Here is a 14,231-nt window from a genome sequence, read left to right on the forward strand (position 1 = left end):
TACTTGTGCAAAACATTTCATCTTTTAATAATGTCATCATTGTCAAAGCTAATTTCAAACTCAGATCTTGGTTTAACAGTCCTTCAACGAAGTTCTTTACAGATCTATTGAAAAGAAAAGCATTCTTCATATCCTGCTGATTTTCTTTGAATGGAGTGAAAGAACTGTTTATTTAATTCTACCTTATAAATATTGCAAAGATATTTATACAACATAAATTTAGGTGCAGGCAGTAGAAAGCCTTTCATGTACAGTTTTCATTTAGGTGTTGAAAGAGCAATTTAAAATAGTGCAATAATAAATAGTTCTCTGACAGTAAATTAAAGCCTCAAGTATAGAAAAAAAGTTTGATTTTCTTGTTAGTTTCATATTAGTTCACATTCTAGAAAATAAATTTAGTTAGTATTTTTTAAAAGAATCAGAAAATATCAAGGGAACTAAGCAGTGACATTGGGAAAATATGAATGGACACATTTTTTTCCTTGGAGAAACTTACTATCATTTATAATTATTAGTTATTTGAAAGATGTTGTCTGAACAAGTTATCATCTTAAAGACGATACTCCTTCACCTACAAAAAACCAAAAATGTGTGTAGGGATGAAGGAAAATTCAATTGGTTTTATTCTCAAACTTCTTTTAAAGTCATTAATGGCACACTGTTCCTTTCACCAAACTCGTACAAATTAAAATTCTTTAATTTCCCTTAGAGGAGAGCAAATAAGTGCAGGGAACTAAAATGCATCATGAACAGAGCACAGAAGAGAAACATGTGCATCAAAGAAATGGTGGTCTGAAAAGCTCACATATAATTCAGGTATCACTTCGCAAGCCACATTTGTTCAATGAACAAATTCTTTCACCCCATAGTTCCTTTTTTTCTTTACTCTACCCGTCTGCAGAATAAACATAACCATGCCAACCTGTAATCTGCATGTTGAGGAGGTTAATTACTCAATACAAACATGTCCTCAGAATGGTTCAAAGCCTTATATCAATATATCAATACTAATTATGCCCCATTATACCATGTAAGTTCAATTAGTGAATGCACGCCCTTAATTCATTACTCAGTTAGTCACAGTAGCATTTAAGTGATAGTAATTACACTTAATTTACAAACCAAGTTATATAAAAAAATTTTGAAAAGGTCAAGAAACATAAGGATAAAAAAATTAGAAGCAAGAACACCGTTACTTACAACATTATTTCATTATAAAAATACCAAAATATTCCATAAATATTAGCAAGGAAACAAAAATCACCTAAGAATATAATGAATGATGAGTTAGACATATGTTCTACACATTGAAGATCAAAGATCTAAGATTTCTTGAATTAAGGAAACTAATTAAGGTTATTTGTAAATAGCTATATAAGGTAGAAGCACACATTATGATGCCTGGATTATTTTGTATTGTTTCAGCAGAGTTAACAAAATAGATTATTCCTTTGGATGTGTTCACTCACATTGTTAAAAAAGTCACTGCTTGATTATAAAAATAAAGTGCTTACATATAAAATAAAATATCAAAATAATTGGAATAAAGATAGTGATTTTTATTCCAAAAAGCTGAAAACTATTAGCTATTATAAGCTTCAGCATATATTGCTCTATGTTTTTTACATATTTCTAGCACTACTGAAAATGCTACTTCTCTCTTTTCAAACTTTCCCCTTTTTGCTGCCTTAGTCATGATAGGTTAACACAAACATTTGTTCAGTAGAAGCCAAAAAGTAAAACAATTGTTACCTCATTTGATACAGTAGAATACTTCGATTTGAGACAAAAAAAAATTTATGTTATTTTCTAATCAAAACATTTTTACAAAGAGCTCTAAATTGAAGTAGTTTCATGAAAAGATCTGATGCATGGAGCAAAAAAATTTATACAAACCAAAAGCCAGCTTTTATTTTTACAGGAGGGAGTTCTATCAGAAAAATAAAAATAATCATTATTTAAAGCTACTATGAATTCTGATAAACTGCATTCCCAAGGAAACACATCACAGAAAATCTATATCTACCATATAAATAACAACTGCCACTGGCTAACTGTTGAAACTGTACTGCAGCAAGCCAGTCAGTAAAGTCTCCTAGGATATGTTTACCTGCGTCTTCTTATCGCCAACTCGGCCAAGAACTTCAGAGAAAATGGTACTTAGCATCCTGAAATTGGCACGCACTTTACCATAACCTCCTAAAACCCAGTAAAAAATGAGGCATCTGAGAATGACAGCCATAGTCAATAATTCATGTGATAGTTCACAGGACTTCACCACTTCTCCAGATCAAGCATTCAACTACATTATTTATAAGCTTTTCTAAAACTTTGACTGAAGAATATTGAGATAGACACAATCTCATCTGTGCAGGTTTTACTGTTTCTAGTCTAGACCTAAGATGAATTATCCTTTGAAGGTTCCTAACATTGAACAAAATAGTTTAATCTTTGGATTATGAGGATTCTAGTCAACCAAATCTATCATATGCATCCATCAAGCTTTAAATTCATTGTCAAATTTTCAGTAAAAGATCCATATTTTTCTTTAGAGTTACTGAGGTCTACTGTCAATAAGATTGCAGTCACAGGCTCTTGATTCATTAAATAATTTGATGTTTGCTGTGTATTGAGAACTATTATAAATTATACTACACTGAAGCACTTAAGATAATGGATTTTTTATACAGAAATAACATTAGAGTGCTCTCACCATTCTTCCTATCCTTTTTTTTTTTCACCCAAGTCCTTTCCAATTTTGGAAAAAAATGTAATTACAGTGTGTGGAGAGTAATTTATGTAGTCTTGGTATTTAGTCTTAGCAAAAATATGTACAGTGGGATAACCAAGAATGTCTTTCTCCAACTTCCTCCTCAAGTAGAATGTCTATCTTCACCACTCTGACAGACATAAAAACCTGTATAGACTTCACTTCCTAGCACAAATCAATCTGTAGCATTGCTTATTAATTAAGATTTATTAATGAAACTGACCTAAGAGATAGGCCTTTCTCATACACTACCTTGATCTTCCTGGACAGAAGAAATTTTTAACAAATGCGCATAATCGAAATCCATAATGCAAATAATTAATGATCTAAAATGCCAAAGGTTTAACTTCCTGTTCAAACTAACTGTGCATGCTACATTTTAATTTTTGCAGAAAACCATTCAAATCATTAAAATCTATATGCTAAAATGTAATGCTAATATTTATTATGAGACAGAAGCAAAAGGCTACAAGATAGCAGGATTGTAAAAAATAGTAGAAAATGACAGCTTGGTGATATATGAATTTTCAATTAAAGTTTATTAAATAATTTCATACTTAACAAATCACTCATTCTTAAGTGGTGTGTATCAGATTATTTATTTATATAGCCTTTTCAAGACTCTTCCTAAGGCTAAAATCTATATTTATTTGCAACACATGCCACTGGAAAGAATATTAACAGCATCTTAAACATAGTAATCCTCTGCTTTTATTTATAAAGAATTTCCTTCATTTTTTTATAGGCTTCATCATCTACCACTTTCTGATTTATCATAACAGAGAAATGACCTAAAATTAAACAACAGTTGTTGATAATGAAAAATCCCCAAACCAAAATATAAATGGTAGCTGTCACTGGAATGAATAAACTTTTGAAGGACTATTTCACCCAATTTTCTTACTATGTTCTCCACACTAGAATGCAAGGGTCTGTAAATATGCAATAAGAAAATGCCTAAAGTTTTTCATGTGTTCACAGTCCCACTGCCACTGCCACTTTGTGGCATCATGGTACCAGCAATGTAATGTCCTGATTTGCTAAGATCTTTTTTTCTATTTTGGTTTAAGAAATTGATTTAAGAAAAGATACTTTCTGATAAATCCTGATGGATTTGAGGTCTCTGGCAGCCCAACTCCTATTAATTGTTACATGAATAAGACATCTGGATTTGAAATCAGTTATAAAACCATGACAATTAACTTCCCAACCTTTGCTGAAGTTAGTATTCAGAGGCCCAATCTGACAATAATTTTCAGGAGAAATAACAGATTTCCTTTTTCTCTCAGATGTCACAATCATCAACTAGATTGCAAAGATCGCCTAGAGGCCTTAGCAGCAAAAAGCTCAAAATGCTTATGTCAGTTGAAATTATATCAGCTTCACCCTTCTGTGAACCAGTTGCTCAGCTTATATAGGCCATGCACAGTAGCTGGAACTTGACAGCAGCAATTCGGAAAGCAGCTAAATGCCAATTAGGAAAAATACGAAGGGGGAAGAAGAAAGAAAAGGAACTAAGTAAATGTTTTGTCGCAGCTGGCCATTTGTCTCGGTGTAGAGAAGGCTCAAGACCCTCAATATGAGCGTTCAGCAAGCTCCATTTATTGCAAAGAGCATCAAACTTTTATACACAACAAGTAATAAGATCACGCATATTCTGTAAGTTAGCAGTCTATTGGTTATATACAGATATCAGCTTCTTTGTTACAAAGGAGTTACATTTGCTTTTTCTCATGTCTTTAGTCTCTCAACTACAGCACTTGTTATGGTAACAGAGCTATGCTCAAGGACAGTGTCCTTGCAGGTGCAGGACTTAGATTAGCTGGGTTCTTGTCATGTAGCTATTTCTCTACATGTTTTTCCTCCACTTATTTCAATATCTTTACGTGATTTTCCAAGGATATATTATATTTGTTATTTTTCCTGTTGTTACTGAAACAGCTGGAAAAGTTTTTCATGTTGTGCTTAGGTTTTGCCAAATGAAAACTTGCTGACTTTTTGCTGTTCCATAGTACCTCTACTACAGTCCTCTGAGTATTTTCTAACATTACCTTAAATTGGTGGCCACAGGCAAAACCACACACAAAGGAAAAAGCATAAGTTAGGAGGAAATGAGATAGTACTTTGATACCAATGGCTGCTTTGGAATTACAACACTTTGAGGTACTTCAGAAGCTCTGTGGATAAAATCAAGCCTTCAGAAAATTTCTGGGCATATGTCAAGATGTTCGATAGGTATGAGGCACAGCCCACAATACCCTGTCCACATGGCTACAGTAGAAGTTGCATTTTACCATTTCATGCATAAATAGAAGACACATTCAACTGTATTTGCAGCCACAGAAGAAGAAAACGGCTTCTAAGGAAGGTAATTACTGTACTCGTAAAAAATGAACACAATAAGCTCAAAAATAGGAGATACAAAAGCAAAATTTTCTTGCAAGAATGACTTTGAAACTGAAGTCTCTACTCAGAAAACTGAGTATCTTTCCCAAGTTTTAACTTTTAGTTCAACATTAGACTGGAAGAGCTAACATGAAGTTCCTAATGGTCAATCATGCACAGAATTTTCACCTTTACTCATTCCAAAAGGAAATGAGGAAATTTTTCTCAACTCCAGAGTCACAAATAATCATGACCAGAATCTACTGCTAGAAGGGTAGTCCCAAATTTTTTGTCATTTGCGCATGTGCACAAACACACACCCACAGAGACACAACTAACCTGTGAAAGCTTCAGTCTGCAAGTTACCTAACATCAAATTTACATCCTTCTTAAAAATTATTTCATCAAAAAATTAACGGATTTCACTAGGTTTACTCTAGGGGAAGGAAGAGTTTACTCATAAAACCAAAAATATACTAAGTACAAGTTCATGGAATACTTGATACTTAAGGCATATTTACACTCCAAGGTGTCAAGTGCAATGTTCAAGGGTCTACATGGCACAGATACTTATCTATTGCAGCATTCAACATGGTCCCCTATTTCTCTGCTGGCAACATTTTTGTTCAGACTGTCTTTGTTGGGCCTAGTTGCAATTTTTTTCTTAAAATTATCCAAACAAACAAAACAAAAACCCACCCAGATTTATTGGCTGACAGAAATAAAACTGTTAGATTTATTTTTGCATCTTATTTATATACAGTCCGAAGATCAGAAGAAATTTCTTTCCTGTTACATGCTAATTTCTCTATTTGTGCATACATGAACCACTGCAATATTTGCTAGATAAAATGCTTAAATTGTATCACTTTTGAAAGATACAGCTTTCTGGTTTTACAAGCATTTACCGAACTTGTCTGTCCATCTCTAAGGATGTGCAAAATTATACTGGATTGAAAGCTGTGAAAATCATTTAGGAGTATACACCACCTTTAAAACTTTAATACATCTTTTGCATTAAGATTGATATTTTAATTTTCTTTTGCAGGTAATAACCAAAGATTGATAGATTTTATTTTTAGTGTGTTCACTTTTATTATGTAATAAATGTCTTGCTATTGGTTATAAGATCATAAAAGTCAATATCATACAAACAATGTCAGAAAGCTCTCAAGTGCAAAGGCAATCTAAAGTTAGAGCTAAAACTTTCTATTTCCTCATACTTATTTTGCCACAGATGTACTGCACACTTTCTTAGGTGAACTGAGATCAGCAAGCAATATTAGGAGTTTTTAGATTTCTCTTGAAAGAGAAGAACAAGTGGAGCATGACAGTCCAGACCAAGGCTATAAAAGTATTTGAGGCTGTGAAAATTTATAAATAGAAACTTTGCCAGCAATCAAAAATTGAAAGTAATTAGTAATTTTCTTAAAAATATCAAAATAATGTCCTTCCATCTCCCCTAAAATGTTCAGTGCATTCTATGGTCTGTCTTCCAGTTGGTCAGTACAATCGTCAGAATTATGTACAGTGTCTGCTCTTTGCATTCTGAGAAAGACCTTCTAGCAAAGAAGGTCTCAACTATCCTTCCACATCATTAAGCTTCCAAGCTGTCAACCACAAAAATGTAATTGGAAGACAATCTCTAGTTCATCACCTCAGGTATGATAACAAATGAATCCAATAAAATATCTATTTGTAACCTGACCACTTTTGAGGATTTCATTAGTCAAAAGACCTACATTCATAAAAAAAATGTCCATCCTCTCCTTGAAGGCCCTGGGGACATGAGGGTAAAAAACAACAATATCTCTGTGTGTTAAAAGAGGTACTTATCAAACAAATGGGTAAGTACAAGAAACTGGTATGACCTTATGTGAAGACCCGTATACAAATCTGATTACCCATGTTCAAATTAGAGAAATTGAACATAAAGCAAATGCAGAGTAGGACTCCTTAAGTGATCAAGAGCTGGAGAGCTTTTAAGAGCATACTGGAAGGTTTTTACACAATCTGAGAAATGAAGATTAAAATGCAGTAACTGTGAAGACACTGAAAGGAAAACACCAGGTCAGAAGAAATGTTCTACCAGCTGAAGGCAAGGCTAGGAAAAAAAGGAGAACAAATCACAATTACAAGGAGGTTGAAAATGAGATGCATTCTTACTAGAAAAATAAACTATTGGGTAGTTTCCATGGAGAGAAGAGAATGGGGGTAGTGTAACAAAGGCAAAAGAAAAATATCGCACTTACTGAGGGCAAGAAAAGATACATACTACAACTGCACAGATGAATTGCGAATAAAAACTGGAAAGAGATTTGGAAAGAGATTTCACAAGCAGATATACTCTCTATTGCTCCCAAGACTCTCTGAAATGATTATTGCTACTAAATAAAACTGGATTTTGAATTATTAGACCTGCCATATAGGGAAAGGACAGTAATTTTAAGAAAATAAGACATGAGCCCACTCTTCTTTAAAAGTTGCAATAACATTGAATACAAATCTTGTAGATACACTCCAAATGGTGCTGGTTAAATATACTCAAAATTCTTTGTTTCAGCAAAATACATTCAAGAAGAAAAAAGTCTTTAAATCTGAACAGATAAAGCTTAATGCATAGTGTCTAATCTGCTGTATTATTTGAGAATTACAAACTGTGGGACTCATTTGTACCACATATCTGTTCTCAAGCGTAACTACTTAGAGGTTAGGGAAAACCTCTAAGGAACGATAGACAAGAAAAGAAGCAATGGCAGAATAAATTTGGACAATATCAGCTTCAGTAATAGACACGCTACTGATGATTTAATAGAGACTTATCTTCAGCTAACACCAGCTTGCCACCATGTCTAGAGACCTTCATTACTAATTAAAACAAGGCAATAGTCTTTCAAAACCAATTTTTTTTTCTCTTTCTTTCTTTTTTTTCCTTTTGTCCTTCTTTTTTTCTTTCACATTGATTGGCTGTTTATTCAGATTACAAAAAAAAGTCCCTCATTACAAAAGCTCCCTGCTCTGTCACAGGCACTTCCTCACTTCTCCCACTGTGATGGCTTTTAGCAAAGCTTGGGACTGTGGACTCTGCCAAGCTTTCCAGAACCATTCTCTTAAATCAAAGTGCTTAACACTTTCATAAGTGGCATTCTATTGCCTCCAGATACTTGAAAGTTTATCTTGCTTACAATCATGGGGCAAATATTTAGCAGGAATTCAATATGTCATACAAGCCTCTTGTCTGTGCCTGTAATTGGAAATGAAAGGAATTGGGACATTTAGTTAAGACCTGAAAATGTAGGCAGCAAATGTCATGCCCACTAATTTTTCTTCACATTCCTTACAGTGTCAGAAAAAAGGTTCTGTCCTGTCCTTGTCCCTAGTCACTGCTAAGAATTGTACACAGGTTAAAACGAGGATTCTGCAAGAATGACAGCATTGCAACTCTCAAGCCCCTGCAGTCCTTCCAGTTTCCTGAGGGAATGTTGAATGACATTTTTCCTCACCTAGTTCAGTACTTTGTTCTGTTGCCATTGTTAGAGATTCTTGTGATAACAGAAATTCAGCAGTGCCTTTTCAACTTTGTCCCCATTTGTTCTCAAATATGGCATCCCCAACCTATGGGAGTTAGGAAGACACTTGTCTGGTTAGCATTTACAGGCTCATTCTTCAACAAGAGTGGCATGTAACATGCTCACCACTCTGGCTGAATGGAAAAATAGCAGTATAAGGGCAGGAGAAGAATTTGCCGTCTCAAAAGCTTCAGCTATAGAAGAATTATAAATGCTTGTTATCTGGGAAGTCCTCAAGTAACATACATTTCAATGTGCAGCACTTTGTGGACCTAAATGGAACAGTGTTTGTGTGTGTCTCACAACATGGAACACATGTTTTATATTTAACCAGCCAAGGTGAGACAGAGAGTTCTCTTTAGAACAGCAAATTCTGTCACCAAACCTCTGTTTTAACACAACAACATGATTTTCTGTTGCTTATTTTCAGTGTTTGAGCTAGTCTCTTTTTTCTTACAGCGGCTTACCCAATTTATAAATACGTGAAAAGAATTGATCTGGGTTTGAAAAGAAAAAAAATCTCCCTCCAACACACACACAATTGCATGTTTGTGAGGATGACTAAGCTGCAGTGGGTAACACCACTGAGATGTTTGTCAGCTGCAGCATGGGAATAAGAATCAAGAGCATCAAGAAGAAAACAAGTTCAGAGAGCAAAATGAACTACATTATGAAGCCATAATCCAAAGTTTCTCAAAGACATCTACTTTCTATGAAGTAGATTGTTTACATGGTAGGTAGAACAAATACCTGGTATAAGGGGTCATGGACAAATGAGAGGAGAAACAGGAACAGAAAGAAGGCCAAAATCCTACACATGCAATTTCACATTATGTTGTTCTTGGTATCCTAATTAACTAGAAAAAAACATAGTATTTTAGTGACTGAATTAACAAAACCTTAAATTTATTTTGATTTTGCTTTTTTTGGGTTTTTTTCCTAATTTTTTTCCTCAGCAAAATGAAGTAGCATCTTTAGAACTTCTGAAATCTCTGTAATGTAAGTACATATTTTTAGCCTGTATTTATTAGGTGACAATATGTGCTATTTCTAGAAATGATCTTTGGCCCATCATGGAAATCCATTCTAAAGTGGTTTTTGGTTATGGGAATTATCTTGTAGTCAGTTTTGTCACGAGAAATATTACAAGCTCCTTCAAAAGCCCTCAAGTTTGACTCACACCAGGCTGTTGTGCCTATGTCCATTATGTGTGATCACTGCTAAAAATCCTTCTGCACTGATGGGACAAAGGGGCAGGAATCTAAAGTAAAGTTACTTAAATCCATTCCAATCCTAAATTAAGTATTGTGGTGTTAAAAGTGCTTCTTTTTGTTTGCACTCTATATTAAAAGACAATGGGTGGCAAAGTTGCATTATATTCCTTTAACTTAATACATAATCAGAAACAGGAAATAAAAATATTAAACCACAAATATTACATGTTTAGTCTTTTTATGACAACCTGTGCTTGTTCCCAGGAGCATTAGATTGCTGAGAGTGAAACCTGTAACATTGTTTGACTAAGTAATAACTTTGCAAGGAACTGAACAGTGGCAGTGAGTGGCCAGATTTCTCTAGACATTTCCTCTGGAACACTTGGTGTAAAATTTCCCTTGAAATTTCTAAAGCACTTGTCTCCTAAGGCTTGAATTTGATTTGTGTTATTGTGATTCTTAATGAACAAAGATTTCCTAAACTGTACTTACAAATCACAACTTCCCTATTTTATATTTAATCTTTCTCTCATTTTGCACAACTGGCCATTTGGAGTCCACACAAATTATGTTCTGCACCTGAATAAAGTCTGGTTTAATTTGTAGTTTATTTTTTCAATAATGGTCTAATCAAAACTGATTTTGCAGAGAACAAACTCTCAGGACCATGTGGATCTGGATATGACATAGATTCTCATCTACCTCTTCTTATGAGATTCTGACTGTATTTGGCACTTACAGACAGACACAATTAAAAAATTTCCATGCATTCCCCGACTCTGCCATTCACGTGGGACTCCAGCACCATCAAAGTGATGAAAAAAACCTCCAAAACAAAACAGAAGAAACTCACTAATTCTTTGCAACATTTTTATGTACTATGACATTCTGTCCACTTTGGTTGGCTTTGGATATTTTAACCATAAGCGCAAAACAGCATCTAGAACACCAGAAGATATTTTCATACATCTCAGTTTTGTCACAATCTTGGCAACAAAATTAGTTTTGTGACTATTTAAACAATGAAACCATCTGTGAGGCTGATGCCATATCAAAGGAAGTTTACTGCAATACTTGTTCAATGTGCAGCTAAATAAGATTGTCTGCTATTATTTGTCTAAAAGATTATTTACTGGAAGCAAGAAAAGAGATTTTAATACTGAAATTGTCCCAAAACTCATTAATTTCATGTTTGTTTCTGTACTACAAGTGTGCAAGGGGGTAAGGCTGTTCTCTAAATTTTAAAAAAATAGTCTCCTACTCAAAACCCCAGAAGACTGTTTCACTGGAGATCGTGTTGCACCTCCAGAGACTTCACATACAAGTGAGTCATTATCAGGCTAAGGAGACATGATGACTACACTGTACACTGAAACTGAATGGAACTGAGGCCAGCTGGCACATTATTATTAAACTTTCTGAGCCTGCAAAACAGGATGGCTGTGTCCAGATTGCTTGTTCAGAACAGTCACCAGGCTGTACCAACTTCTGAATCATTCCCAAGAGTTGTTCAGGAAAGTGCTATTTGGCACAAACAAAACTTTTGCTATAATCTATCCAACAATATAGATGGCTGTCAGTGCCTCTGCCCATGTCCTGACAGGGGGTATATTCTGCTGTAGACAAGGACAACTTCTCACTCATCCCAGACAAGGAAGAGAAAGAGTATCAGCAGCTACTGTGGTGGATGGAATTAAACTTTCGGATGGCTGTGTGGTCACTGTTGGGCCCCTTGGCTACCTGTTATACAGCACTTTGCTCCTGTTTAGTTTATTAATAATTCTATTATGCATCCCACAGTGAACAGGAAGAAGCACTAAGTCCATCTTTGCCTTTGTAATGATTATGCAGGGGAGAAATCATAAAAATTACCTCTGCTGCCATCTCTGATAGAATGGGACAACTTTCTCACACATAACTGAGGAGTTTTTGGGATTTGTTTTCATTGTACACCTATACCCACCTGCTTAAATATCCAAACAAGAGAAAATTTAAAATCAGCTAAAAGTATATCCCCACAGGACATGAAAGAAAGAAGCAAGGATAAAATCTGCACTGTACTGATAGCAAGGATCTTATCTACGCAAATGCAAAAGACTTAAATAGATCAAATACACTTTTTCCCCCCCCATAAGGCTTTCATAATACTCTGTCACCTGGAGATGTTAACCTGTTGAATAGCTACCTAGGGCATTTTATGGATTTCTGTAGTCTGAAAGCTACCAGTTCTTGATGCACTACCAGTCTAAGATGTACCCTGGCACATCAATTTGCTTCTCATAAACCCTGGGAGAGAAAGTGATTTTATGTATCTCTCTGCTAATACTAACCTATTAATTTTTCTCCCCAAAAAGCGACTCTGTAATCTGCCAGCTGTTAAATGACAGAGAAGTGAAAGCTTTATATTCATTCAGTAATCACAGCAGCTCTTTTTTGCTAAACCAGTTTTCAATTTACAAAGAGCTTGTCAAGGTGATAGGTAACATCTCAAGAGACACACATACTGTGTCTTCATCATTCACCTAAATTTTTAATGTGATTCCAAGGCTGGCTGTGAAATACATCCCAACAATAGAAGAAGCCTTTATGAAACCAACAAAATACTTCAAATTATTAAGTGCCCCTTCAGTATCTCCAATATGTGGCATTTTTATGTATTAAAAATCTTCATGGTTTCTGACAGTTAGAAAATCAGGTTTAGAGTTTGTTTGAACTTATTTTAGATGCTGAATGGTGAAGCAAAACAGGTATGCTAATAAAACTGTAAGAACTACTACACATTGAATTGCTCCTCAAAATACTTCCACTAAGACCTAAAAAAAGAGTTTACTAAATGTATTTCTGAAACCCTATTCTTGTGGAACATAATAATTTAAACAATTGTGTCTGACTAGAGTAGGTAACAGCACAGCCGTTTTTCTTGGTCTTATGTGATGTATCAAAATCTGAAAGAAAATTCCAGAATTTCAATTTCAGATGTGTAATTAAAGGCAAAATAAAGCACCATGAAAGTGCATGTTATTTGAAAATAAGGCCTTTTGAGTTTTATATCTCACAATTACTAATTTTTTCCTAGAAACTGTGATTAGGATTCAGAAATCTTTTGGGTTTGTCCTTTATTCAAATAATATACAGAGTAGATATCTAAATTTTGCAAATTTGCAAATTGCAAAAAATACAATTGTTGAAAGAGTGGTTGTTAGGAATCGAGGTTACATTATTCTTCTTTCAGTATTTTGGTTTATCAAAACACTACTATCACTGACAGTCTTTGTTATAAAAGGTCTCCTTATGAAAGTTACAGACTCCTTTTAGGCAAAGTACTTCTGGCATTCTCATATGTAAATTAAATACAAATGTACAGAGAAGCTGGTCATAAAGGTTGCCCTGAAGTACATTGACTTCAGGGTAGAGTTGTGCAGTCAAAGTATTTTCTTCCAACTGATCCAACACATCCCCATATAAAGGTGATTTAATACTACCTAGATTTGAAGGCTCTGTTGTAATGGAGTTTGGGCATTTACAAAGAGCATTATTTAAATCTCTTCAGAGCATCTTCAGTCATGGCCACAAGTCTGCAATGCTTCCCACCAGCCCGCAGCCCTGCTAGTGACAGGTTTCAGGTGCCAGGCTGGACATCCCAAGAGATCCTCACCATAAAGCCTGACTGCTGGGGCTCAGGGTTTTTCCAGAGAGCTCCCACCAGCATTGCTGATGTCCCAGCCTTGATGTGGGTCTGTGCCCAGCCCCACAGCTCTGTCCACCTATACCAGTGCTGGGCCTGTCTCGGGTCACAACCCTCCTTCCACTGTCCTCCTCCCAAAGGCTCTTGCTGGTGAGATCCCTGACCCAGCCAGCCAGGCAGCACAGACTGTCCTTGCTGCTCTTGATTTCATTTCTAGAACTTGAGAACACTTGTTCTATTTCAAGACAAGGTAGGTTGCTTCTTACCACCAGGACAGTGGTTTTCATGTAGTAATACCATAATAATGCCAGCAATTCAATCTATAGCTTTCACACATGAAAAACTCAGAAGATACAAGTTATAAGAAACTAATCCAAAGAAAAGCTTTGGCTTACAGAGCTTAAAGTACTGCTGCATGAAACTCACACACACCTGGGTGAGCATGTGGGTCTGCATGTGGAGAAGGAAAACCCCAAAGAACCTAAAAAATCCACACTTCCAGGGACAGTTTGTGACTTCCAGAATTTCCCATGAACTCTATCAGATCATAACAGAAAATATTTAGCATTTTTCAACATACCAAAGAGATAAAAATAGCATTTTAGAAT

At 35.2% G+C, this 14,231-nt stretch overlaps 1 protein-coding gene across 1 annotated transcript in view; it reads right to left on the bottom strand.

Annotated features, from left to right (window-relative positions):
• The window catches only part of CSMD1 (CUB and Sushi multiple domains 1), a 1,067,119-nt gene that overhangs the window by 525,569 nt on the left and 527,319 nt on the right, over positions 1-14,231 (bottom strand). The gene's annotated exons all lie outside the window — the stretch shown is intronic.

Source organism: Ammospiza nelsoni, chromosome 3, assembly GCF_027579445.1.
Source record: "Ammospiza nelsoni isolate bAmmNel1 chromosome 3, bAmmNel1.pri, whole genome shotgun sequence".
Classification (NCBI taxonomy): domain Eukaryota; kingdom Metazoa; phylum Chordata; class Aves; order Passeriformes; family Passerellidae; genus Ammospiza; species Ammospiza nelsoni.